The following is a 12,450-nucleotide window of genomic DNA, read 5'->3' as shown; positions in this document are numbered from 1 at the left end:
GTTTTTATCTCTCTTTCCTCTCCTTTCCTCTCTGAAATCAATAAAAAAATATTTTAATCTACATGTCACCACTTTTCCCTGGGCCTCAGTGCTGTGTTCAGCTGGGTTTATATTTCTCTAGGAATACAGCAAGACTGTGGGTGAGCACATGTTTTGGTTGTCCTGGGCGACCGAAGAGTGTTTTCACTGTCACTGAGGCAGTGCAGGGCTGGATGGCTTGGATTCCAATCATACTGACTCATTCAGCCAAGGAAGCCGTGTTAGTAATTAACTTACACGTTTGCATTTATAGACGCAGCCCCAGGGTCTGAGATGGCAGTTGGAGGTATGCTCCATTTTTTCCTGTTCTGCAGATTGCAGTCCATACGCTTCTGCCTTATCCAGGGTCCTTCTTGGAGCTGAGGGCTGTAGCTTTTTTTGTTGTTGTTTGTTAATCCTCACCTGAGGACATTTTTCCATCGATTTTTAGAGAGAGTTGAAGAGAGGGGAAGAAACAGAGAGAAACATCGATGTGAGAGAGACACATCTATTGGTTGCCTCCCATAGCACCCTGACCAAGGGTCATGGATAGAGCCTGCAACCGAGGTATGTGCACTTGACCGAAATTGAACTGGAACCCCTCATTCCGTGGGTTGATGCTCCAACCACTGAGCAAAACTGGCCGGGGTGGCACCTTTCTTTAAGCCACGATTCCGGGTTCCCTCTGGACTTTGTCATCTCAACACTAATTTTCCACATTGATTGAGGCTGCGGATGACAATCTGTGTCGCGGGCCTCTGGGACTTTCAGGTTATTTCTGCTCACAACCTTTTGGTCAGACTTAGTAATGTAGCACCCATCGCTAGCGGGACCGGAATCGTCAAAAAGTGCACATGTAGCCGAAACCGGTTTGGCTCAGTGGATGGAGCGTCGGTCTGCGGACTGAAAGGTCCCAGGTTCGATTCTGGTCAAGGGCATGTACCTTGGTTGCGGGCACATCCCCGGTAGGGGTTGTGCAGGAGGCAGCTGATCGATGTTTCTCTCTCATCGATGTTTCTCTCTCTGTCCCTCTCCCTTCCTCTCTGTAAAAAAATCAATAAAATATATTTAAAAAAAAAAGTGTGCACGTATTTGGTGACGGGTCTGTGCCACTGTTGTTGTATCGTTGCCCCATGATATTAATCAAGGCTCCTTGTTCTGTTTACTTCATTTTCTAAATTATATTAATGTCTCCTTGTCCACAGTTTTGCTTTCTGCAGTTTCAGTGACCCACGGTCAGCCATGGTTCGAAAATATGAAATGGAAAATTCCAGAAATAAACAAGTCCATATGTTTCAAATCGCATTCTAAACTGCAGCACACTCTGAGTGGCGGGAGGAAATGTAGCATCGTTTGTCTGGTCCTCCCAGGATGGGAACCAGCTTCCGCAGCCACAGATGCTCTAGGTCACTCCGTAGCCATCGTGGTTAATCTTGGTTATTAAATCGACTGTTGAGGTATCGCAGTGCTTGTGTTCAGGGCGCCCTTATTTTACTTTGTATCGGCCCCAAAACTCAAGAGGAGTGACGCTGGCGATTCAATTTGTCCAAGAGGAGCCATAAAGTCCTCGACTTGATGAGGAAAAAAAAGTCCTTTGCGGAAGTTCCTAAGATTTATGGTAAGAGTTTCCTCTTTGTGAACTTGCTTTATTCCTAAGTGAAACATTATCCTAGGTATGTGTGTACAAACAAACATAGTATGCGTTTAGGGCTTGGCGCTATCTGCAGTTCCAGGCATCCATGGGGGCCTTGGAACATAGCTCCTGTGGATAAAGGTGGACTGTTGTATTTTTCTATAGGAATTCTCTTTATTTTGCTATATTTACAAAAATGGAATCTCTAACCCTACCCGGTTTGGCTCAGTGGATAGAGCATCGGCCTGTAGACTGAAGGGTCCCTGGTTTGACCTGGTCAAGGACACATACCTTGGTTGCAGGCTCCTTCCCGGTCTGGGCCCTGGTCTGGGCTTGTGCAGGAGGCAACCAATCGATGTATTTCTCTCTCACATCGATATTTCTCTCAGTCTGTCCCTCTCTCTTTCACTCTCTAAAAATCAATGGAAAAAAATCCTCAGGTGAGGATTAAAAAAAAAAAAGAAGAAAGAAAGAAAAGGAGTATCTATAGTTATTAGACTATAGATTAACCAAAACTTTCTCTTGCCTTTGTCATTACCCTTAGATATTATGCTTACCAAATCCAAACTCGAGAAAGAGTACGTGTGATGATAGGTACTATTCAATACAACTCGTGATGGGGACATTTAAGAAGAGAGTGTGCAGACAGGAGTTCTTACAGTTGGTTTTTGTCTCAGCAGCAGCTTTAAGTAATTGCTGGATTGGACTCCTCGCACACATAGGAAAGTGAGGAATAGCAGCCAGGCCTGTGGCTTTCACCGAGAGGGCTTGATCCCGGGGCAGGTGAGCAAGGAGGAGAGATGGCTGTTTCTCTTACTGAGGGAATGGCGACATAGAGCATTTAAAAATCATCACAAGAATATTACCAGTCATTGTCATGCATTATGTTAGAAGAATTCTGAGTCATGAAAATGACTGTTCTGTAAACGTATTCTGCCAAACCGTTCCACAAAATTGTAGGCCACTGTCCCCTAAAAGCCTAACAGGATCATGCAGCTAAATATTGGGGAATTAAACGAAAAAGATTTAGGGCAGCCACCAGATACTCTGGAAGTAGTTCCCGTGACAGGTGCTGGCCTACGACAATGCTTGTGAGCGATGTTTACACTCAGGGAACTGAGTGGCTTCCCTAAGCCCTTTTCAGAGAACCATGGGTCCTGACATCATGTAGAGTATGCGTTATAAAAACATTGGGGGCCAAGAATCAAAACAGTTTAGACAGATAGCATCTTTGAGACGGTTCAACAATGCTTGTGTTTGAGGATAAGGAGGTAAGAAAGAATGGAACGGGGTCACTGGTGTCTTCCGCCGGCTTCATAAATCTGAGGACAGTTGCCTCATTTGGAAAGTCCTGTGGAAGGAGACGGGGTCAGAGTAAGGCAGACCGGAGGGTGTCTGTGACTGTCGTTTCTGGTAAGAGCATTGTGAAATCCGCTCATCTGAATTCTAGACAGTGTGGCGAGGAAGGTCCTCCTGTCACTATGATCAGAACACTGCTGGTGGGTGCATAGTGGTTGAGTGTCGACCCATGTACCAAGAGGTCGCCGGTTCCATTCTCAGTCTGGGCATTCTAGACAATGTGTTAGAGTTGCAACTCGATCACCTCAAACACGCTTGGGAATATTTGCATGTCCCATACCACCTTTCCTATTCTGGTGGTTGGATGGAGGACTCATTCTCAGGCCAATGTTAAAGTTCAACGGAGGGAGACGTGTTCACAGTCTGTCACGGGCTTTTGTGCTGAAGAGGACTGGGCTTGATTCTCAGCAGCCCCTCACTGCTCGCTTGGGAGTCCTGGGCAAGTCGCTGAGCTTCTCTAGGCTCCAGGTCTTCAGCTGTCAGAGGAAGATAACAATGGGTTGGGTGTGGGGTCTAAGAGGCAAACAGGCCTCAAGAATGATGCCAGATTTTTGGTTTGAGCAATTGGAAGGGTGGGGTTGATATCAATAGAGATGTAAGGGTTTGTGGGGAGGGGATAAGGCTTTGGAAGTGGTCGGATCTATTGGAGATAGATGCCTCTTAGACATCCACGTGAAGATGTAGGAAGATCATTTTGAAAATATCGCTAAGCACCTGATGTGAAAGTTGTTCTTTAAAGACTTCGGCTGCCATGGGAAGACACCTTTATCTCGCTCCAAGGCAAGTGCTGAGAGTAGCTTATCTTACAAGCTGATTTGGTGTAAAATGTTCGGCTCTTTGTGAAGAAAGCATTGCATAACTGTCCTTAAATCTTGTTCTATTATGTGTAAGTTTTTGTTGGAGGGTTGCAAAGGGAAAAAGGACTAGCAAGGAGAGCATTCTCAAGAAAAATAGCTGTGAATATTAGTCATCAGGAAGTGACTCCACTCTCCATGTTAGAGTCTACAATATAAATCGCCGTCAGCACAGAATTGTTCTTACAGTGGGTCCCAGTTTCCAAAGAAAGGGGAGAAGCTTTGTCACCAGGTAGCCTTCCAGCTCAGCTTTCCAGCTCTTTCTCTTTTGGACAAAGAAATGAGAACACAAGAGACATGACCCAGAGAATCATTTAGGACACAAAAGCTTGAGATAAAAGGATTTTCTGTTACAGGCCCATATTATCTTTAAAAAAAGGCTTAGGAGGACAAGATCTGCTCTCGGGTGCCCTGCCCAGTATGCAGAGCCTGGCATCCGCCTGGGGGCACAGCAGCCTCACATCTCGGGGGCTTGACAGGTGCCAGGTCCAGTTCCCCTGGGCTGAATAGGTATCGGAGTGGATGGGAGCAATACAGGGTGTCCCCCAAAATGTATACACACTTTAACAGCTGATAGCTGAATTGATGTTTCTTTCTTTTCAGATTTAATGCACTGGAATTAATAATTATTGGAAGTGTGTATACATTTTGGGTAACACCTGTATGTATTACCATGGGCAGAAGAAAGGAGGCGAAAGGAAATCATAACTATGCAGACATTTCTAAGAGATTGAAAATAAAATCTCTTAAGCTTTGCTCAAGTCCAATGACACCTGGTGTTAGCGTAATTTTTATTGTACAGAACATAAGCTGTTCACATGGCATAAAAATTCTATAACCATGAAATGAAAGTAGCATTATTATCACTATTTTGCATATGTGAAAACTGAGGCCCAGGTTAATTTTGCAAAGATCCATCTGTTCTAGGGATTGCATATATTCTTAGTGAGGTATAATTAACATACAGTAAGAAATTCAAACTTAAGCGGGCAGTCCTGTGACTCTCTCTACAGATAGGACTTTTTGACATTTTACTGCCAAGATCAAGAGACAAAATTTTCATTATATTAGAAGCAATAAAAACTGGGTCCATTTGCCTCAAATAGGGCATCTGTAATGAAAATAAAAAAATAATCATTTATTTAAGCTTAAGACAATTTCTTTTGTGTGCAGCTTCCATGGTATTATATATTATCAGAGTTTGTGCAATAAGCTTTGCAAGCAAAGTTAGTAGCACAGATGGAGAAAGTGATCAGGTTTGACACTCTTGTTCTCATTTTAAATAGTTTGACATATTTGGAAGACGTTTAAATAGAATGTGGTATTTGATGGACAGGGGACTGAAAGTTATTGAGTTGATTTATGTTTTAGATCAAGAACTTTTTTTTTTCACTTGAAAGATTTTGAGAGCCAATTTGATGGATATGAGTGGTTCTTAAGTTATACCTTTGTATGCTATGACCAGAAATCTGAGCATAGGGAACTTTAAACAGCAGAGAAAAATAAAGAATACTAATTTGTTCAAGGAAATATGGGAATTCAGGCTAACACTAGGTGTGCGGTTAGACCAGATGCTAATAGAAAGCTGAGCTTTCTTTCATTGCTTGAATGTCTTGACTCCAATCAGACAATCCATTGTGGAGAGTTTCGGAGCTTCTCAGTGGAAAAGAGGCCACGGTTTTAGAGATGCGTCACAGGGCCTGAGTATCAATTCAGGTTTTTGCAGGTGCATTTCTTGAATTAAATAACCTTAGAGGTTTTCTGAGTTACCCAGTACCCATCCTTTAAGAGAGTACTCTAAATTCTTAGAATTTTTAAATTTTGAAATGAGTGCATCAATCTTAGAACATGCTTATGCTTTTGGAACTTATGAGCAAACTGTAGACGTAGGTACACATGGCTCATATACTCTCTTCCATGGAATTTTTCAAAGTGAAATTTCATGGAAATTTCAAAGTGAAAGGTCATGGGGCTGATGTCAACTTTGAGTCTAAATGAGATATTCTCTAGTTGAGAACTGCTAGCAGGGTCACCTAAGACCATAGGAAAACACAGATATTTACATTACAATTCATAACAGTAGCAAAATTACAGTTATGAAGTAGCAATTAAAATAATTTTATGGTTGGGGGTCACCACAACATGAGGAACTGTATTAAAGAGTCGCGGCATTAAAAAGGTTGAGAACCACTGCTGTAGTAGAACTCACTTTTTTCTACCTCCCCAAACTGCCCCTCTAGGTCTCAGAATATTTTTGGCTGTTAATATGTTCATTCCACTTGATCAATATACACTATGAACATTAATAGTATTGGTTTTATAACTATGCACGTTTCTGTGAATAAATTTAACTTATCTTTTGGAACCACTTTTATATTCATTCTAATCAATGAACATTTCTAAAATGCTCCCCTCTCAAAAGATTTCTGATTGCATAGCTCCCTTTCCCTCTGGTAACCACCAAACTGTTGTCTGTGTCTATGAGTTTTTATTCATTGCTTTCAGTTTTATATCTTGTCTATGAGTGAAATCATATGGTTCCTAGGTTTTTCTGACGGACTTATTTTGCGGAGCCTGCTATTCTTAAGTTCCATCCATGTTGTCAAAAATGGCAGTATTTCATCTTTTCTGATGGCCGAGTAGTATTCTATTGTGTATATGTACTGCATCTTCTTTATCCAGTCCTCTTTGGAAGGACACTTTGGTTGTGTCCACCTCTTGGCCACCGTGAATAATGCTGCAGTGAACATAGGGGTGCATATATCTTTGTGGATAAAATAGTTTCAACAAATTGTGAGATTAGAGCTATTGGGATGACCTCTGGCAGGCTACAGCTTCTTCTAAAATTCCCTGCTTCTAAGACTCAAGGTCAGGCTCTTGGGCTGGTGAAGAGACATTGGGAGCAAGGGTCGCTGTGCACTCAGGAGGGTCTGGACCCCCTCTCACCTTGTCCATCTGAGGTCCTTAACCTTCGCTGCACAGCACCACGTACCTGCCCGCAAGACGTGCCGGGTTTGACTAAGATTGGGGCCATCAAGATGAAGAAGAACTAAATAAGCTTGCATAGGTGAGCAATTCCTTTTTATTCATCGCGACTCCACCCGTTTCCCACGATCCATTGCAGCAGGTCATTGTGTCACACCTGCGTCCAGCTGAGAACCGGTGCTCCTTCCCCTGCTCACATAGCATTTTATTTAAATGCTGCAGAACTGAACTAAATAGGAGCAGAGGCCCTTCCTATGGGGACCGCTTGCCTGTGAATGGAGGTGGGGAATTGGGGATTGCTGACCCTTGACGTGGAGCGTCACTCGGGGTGGGACTAGGGTTCCTTTAACCTCAGGAATTCCTGGTAGAATGACTGGGTCAACGAGTGATTTGATTTGAGGGGGGCTGTGCTAGAAACCACCTCTCCCCAAGTTGTCTTCTGGTGTTTGGACTCGGCTGTTAAAGTATTTTGCTAATGGTTAATGCCATTTGTCTGATAACATGCCTATTAAAATATGGATCCTCCTATTCCCATATCCTCCCAAGGTGTGACTTATGTTATCATCATACATTCGAATCTGATGAGTGTTATTTAACTCATCAGATGGACTTCAGTTAATTCACAGAGACTCACGTTGCTAGGACTGATGGAAAGAACGGCAGAACCAGGGTTGCTGGGCACAAAGCTCTCTGCGTGAAGGGTTTGGGAACCTGTAAAAGGCAGCTTTGTTCTCTCAGGAGGCTGACACGTGGGATCAGAGGTATTAAAAAAGAACCCACACCCAGAACTATTTCCTGCATGTTTTTAACTCTGGGCAATTCTAACTTTTGCTGTTAAAATTCCCACTGCAAGAGACTGGGCACTGATGTTGAAAGCTATTTGATAAAAGTTGATAAGTGCTTTCTTATATCTAATTTAGATACGCTTCATATCAAAATTTTAAGTGTGGTCCTGAACCGTATCTATACTAAAGGAAAAAGAAAGCAATGAACTCAGGTCAGAGAGGATCCATGATAATTCTGCACATTTATTACTAAACTTTTATTTTAGGATAAGAGGAATTTCTTCCAAAATAAAAAATCACTCATTTATCTAAGTATGATGACTGAAAAAAGACATATATGCTATGCTTTAATATTTTTCAGTTAATCACAGACATATATATATGGAACTTTGTATTAGGTTTTCAATTTGATATTTTAAGAGTTCTGGAATTTTAAAATGAAAAAAGCTCCCTTAATTCATTTCTATTTTTAATATTTCAGAAGACATAAAATATATAGGAATCTTTGGTATGCCCTAAAATTACTTTAAGTACTATTATGAAACTTAATATGGTATGTTTATCTAATTAATCAGATCTGATGAGTGGCTGGCTTGTAATCAGAGTGATGTAATACCGAAGACATTTTTTTCAAGGCTAGACATGCAGTTGACTTATTAAGTAATTCCTATTTACCATTGTGTTCCCTCCTGTACTTCAGAGACCTCAGGAGGTAAAAATAGATTAGCCATTACATTTTTGCTTTGAAACTCACAGAGCCCTGTACATCCATCTGAAATGAAATGTGCTAGGGCGGACACATACCTACGTTGCATGGTTTAGATCAATGCTTCGGCAGGGGTCAGTGACTCTAATTGCCATCTTGGATTTTATTCTTGAAAATCTGTTGTCAGAAATCTACATTCCGTACACCAATAAATATTTGTTGAAAAAAAGGGAAAAGAAATGGTCTCCATGGAGAACTAGGCATCAGCACAAGGGAAAGAAATGTCCATGGAGTCTTCAGTACCTAGAATGCTTGCTCAGTCTCCGCGGTCGGCATTTGGTCCCTTTAGTGTTGGGATGGGGAAGGGGTCTGTGTGTGAGCACAGTGAAGGTGATGAGAAAGAAGGGAGGAACATCAAAGATGTCTAGACACTATAAGTTCCCTGTGTTTTTTCATAAAAAGAAAACAAACGTCTTAGTTTTCCTCTAGTAGGGGGGGGAAAAAAGGAAGAAAAATGAGTAAGACTTTAAACCATAGCAGTGCATCTCTGGCAAAGATATTGAAAATGGAGATAATATCTGTGGGTATAAATATCTTTTGTGCCCATTGCTAAATAAAATCTTGATACCATGCTTATTACATCATTTCTTTAAAATGTCTTATTATTCATCATTACTGTAGGAGCCAAGTGCTCTATATCTGAAAGTTAGGATGGACTTATGGATGGTATGACTCATGGATTCTATAAGGCCACTCAGCATTTCATCACACGTGACCAATCTTATCTCCTATCATTCTTCCTTAGAGACCAGGGTAGCTTCTTGAGATCCAGGGTAACTATCAACAAAAGGGTGTAAACAAAAGCTTATTAGTGTTGCCTTGGCAGATAAAGGAATTTTTCCCTTATGAGCCGGTTGCTGAACTGATTCACCTTGGTGCTTGGTTGTAAATTGGGTGGATGAAAGGAACTTGCCAAAACGAAAATTGAATGAATGTCTTAGACTATTTAGGAGGGTGTGGGAGGTGGGGGTTGGGAAGAACTGGTTTCTAAAAGCTCCCATGTCAAGATTATCTACCCGTATACCAACATGCTTGATTTCTTAATTTCTGCTCCAGAATTAAAAACAAAAAAAACAAAACAAAACACAAAAACTTGACAGACTCTTAAAAGACTTTCACATAACAGCTTGTGTTGAAATGTTTTCTGCATGGTAATACATTAAATTTGTAGATGCACCATTAATTCACAAGATGGACTACTTACTCTCTACTCAAATGCCAGAGATTCTTATTGGATTACTTCTAGGTCATACACATCATTATCCATCATTGTAGAAGTGAATACTAGCCTATCACCCGTCTGGATGTGAGTTATATTGATAAACTCAATGCAGTGAAGGGAGTTATAGAGTCTGAGAACCTAGATGGAGGTCCTTTACACTCACTGGGTATGGTTAAGCTCAGAACTTGATCTCTGGTTCCTATATTAATCATCTGCATTTTCACCTCCAGATAGGAGATTGTGATGGTTAGTCTTCTGCTGGGTTGAGTAAAAACTTTCTCATTGAAGACACTAGAGGGAATCTTTCCTTGATTATGAAAATGCCCTCTGTCCTTTCAAAGGACATCATGATAAAGCTAATATTTAGAGTTCACGGATAAAATGAAATCTGATATGTGTTGTTTAAATGTTCTCCTCTTTTAAACAACATTTCAAAATCATATTTTCTTAGGTATCTATACTCAAACCAATTTTCAAAAAGGAGGATCCACTGATATTTCAGTGAATTGTATTTTTATTTTCACTGAACATCACTGGGAATAAAAATTGGGGGCCATCATGATGAGCTACTTAAATCATGTAGAAGAATGACTTTTCAGATTATTCATATATTAGAGGCCCGGTGCATGAAATTTTTGCTCTCAGTGGGGGCAGGGGATGTTCCTCAGCCTGGCCTGTGCTCTCTCACAGTCCAGGAGCCCTTGGGGAATGTCCAACTGCCGCAGAGCTGGGAGAGGCTCCCGCCACCACTGCTGTGCTTGCCAGCCGCCAGCCGTGAGCCCGGCTTCTGGCTGAGCTGCGCTCCCCCTGTGGGAGCACACTGACCACCAGGGGCAGCTCCTGCATTGAGTGTCTGACCCCTGGTGGTCAGTGCACGTCATAGTGACCAGTCTTTCCGCTGTTGGTCGATTTGCATATTAGCCTTTTATTATATAGGATTTTCAATTCTTTGAACTTGAGTGATGTCCGTGAGAATTAAATTCATAATTTTTGTAGTTCCTCTGATTGTAGATGATTATTCCAAGAGATTTTGCTAAACATATTTATCACAGTTGAAATTTGCATGCCCCTGCCTATCAGATTCCATCCCAGGATAATTCACCAAAAATGGGTGATGGTGACAGGGCTATGATAGGCAGGCACATTTTTACATTTTATAGCTTTGCCGTGAGTGACTTTGCCACCCTGGGTAAGAAAGAAGTGAGAAGAACCTTGAATTTCCCCCTCACTGGATACAGAACACAAATGAAAAGCTTCAAAAAATTTTAGAAAGAAAACCCACCCAAACTGACTTTTGCTGCTAAATGGCCATCTTTCCGGGTTACAACGCAATTGCGGGTGCCCTCAGGCATCCAGTGTGTAAGGTCAGTGGCATTCTACTCAAAAGCTGAGGGAAGTCAGGTGACCCAGCAGGAAGTTGGCAGGGAAGAGTTGTGTTCAGACTTCATCTGGAGCTTTCTTATACTCCATTCTAGACTATGCTGCCATTTGTTTAGCTGTGAGTTGTGTAATCCAAATCTTAGGTCAATGTCAATGATTCTGAATGTCCACCTTTCTTTCCATTGAGAAAAATCTTAATCAGAGTGAAGCAGAATGTGTAAAAGAACAGTAATCAAAGTCTATGTGGTATATGGTAGAAAGGTATTATTTTGTAGAATAGATTTGTTTCAGTACAGTTGACTGTAAAACATATTTCTATGAAGCACACTGGTAGATTTTTGTACTGATTCCTATTTTTAAGTCAGTTTGAGGGACTTTTCAAGATTCTTTTATGAGTATTGAATTGCAGGTTTCCTATTAGATTTTTTTAATATATATATATTTTTTATTGACTTTTTACAGAGAGGAAGAGAGAGGGACAGAGAGTTAGAAACATCGATGAGAGAGAAACATCGATCAGCCACCTCCTGCACACCCACCACTGGGATGTGCCCGCAACCAAGGTACATGCCCCCGACCGGAATCGAACCTGGGACCCTTGAGTCCGCAGGCCGATGCTCTATCCACTGAGCCAAACCGGTTTCGGCATCCTATTAGATTTTTTATGGTTGGGAAAACATTCTGAAGTGCTATCAGCATAGTTGTTTTTTTTTTTTTAATTATATAAACATGTTAGATTTTTTAAAAAAGTCCATTTCTGTACCGACTTCTGTTTTTCACTTGACATATCCCTTGAAATGTGACGAGATAGAAATGGAGCATCTGGCAGTCTGCTGGTGAAATGCTGGCCCATGTGGCTTTTGTTTACCAGACCGGCCGAGGAAGTTTTATTTGTGGGATATTGGAATTCCAGTGTAGCAGTTTATTATGTTTTTGCAATGTGTCCTAGTGCCCCGTTTCAACCATCATTGGCTCCTCAGCTCCTCCGTTTCCTCTCCTGTTGTTTCTGTTACATCTCAGAAATGGAGCTCTCACGCTCTTCCTCCTTGAGTAAGAGTACATCAACAAACAGAGCCAGAGCAAAATCTGACTTCCCCAGTAGGTCCCATGTTGGATGAGATAATGAGCTGAGATAATTAGTGGGTGACCCACATTGTATGATTGGAGAAGGTCCTGAGAAATACTCTCTGGTCAGAAAAGATGTCTCACTCGTGGTTCAGTCATAGTGTCTGCTTCCTGGATACGAGGCTTCTTTCTTTGAATCTAGAAGGATCCACCTTCCACTTCCAGAGTCTGTTACTGAAATGCAGTTCCTCCTGGGAGGAGTAATTGATGTGTGTGTGTTTTACTAACATCAGCAGCTCGGGCCTAGTGGAGATGAGTTGAGAACTCTTTGAGACGAAGACATCCTAGGAAGAGGAAGGCTTGAGGGATTGTTTTCAAGATTC

This window comes from Eptesicus fuscus, chromosome 24, assembly GCF_027574615.1.
Source record: "Eptesicus fuscus isolate TK198812 chromosome 24, DD_ASM_mEF_20220401, whole genome shotgun sequence".
NCBI lineage: Eukaryota > Metazoa > Chordata > Mammalia > Chiroptera > Vespertilionidae > Eptesicus > Eptesicus fuscus.
The sequence above is the reverse complement of the archived record's forward strand: the minus strand, read 5'-3'. Positions refer to the sequence as shown.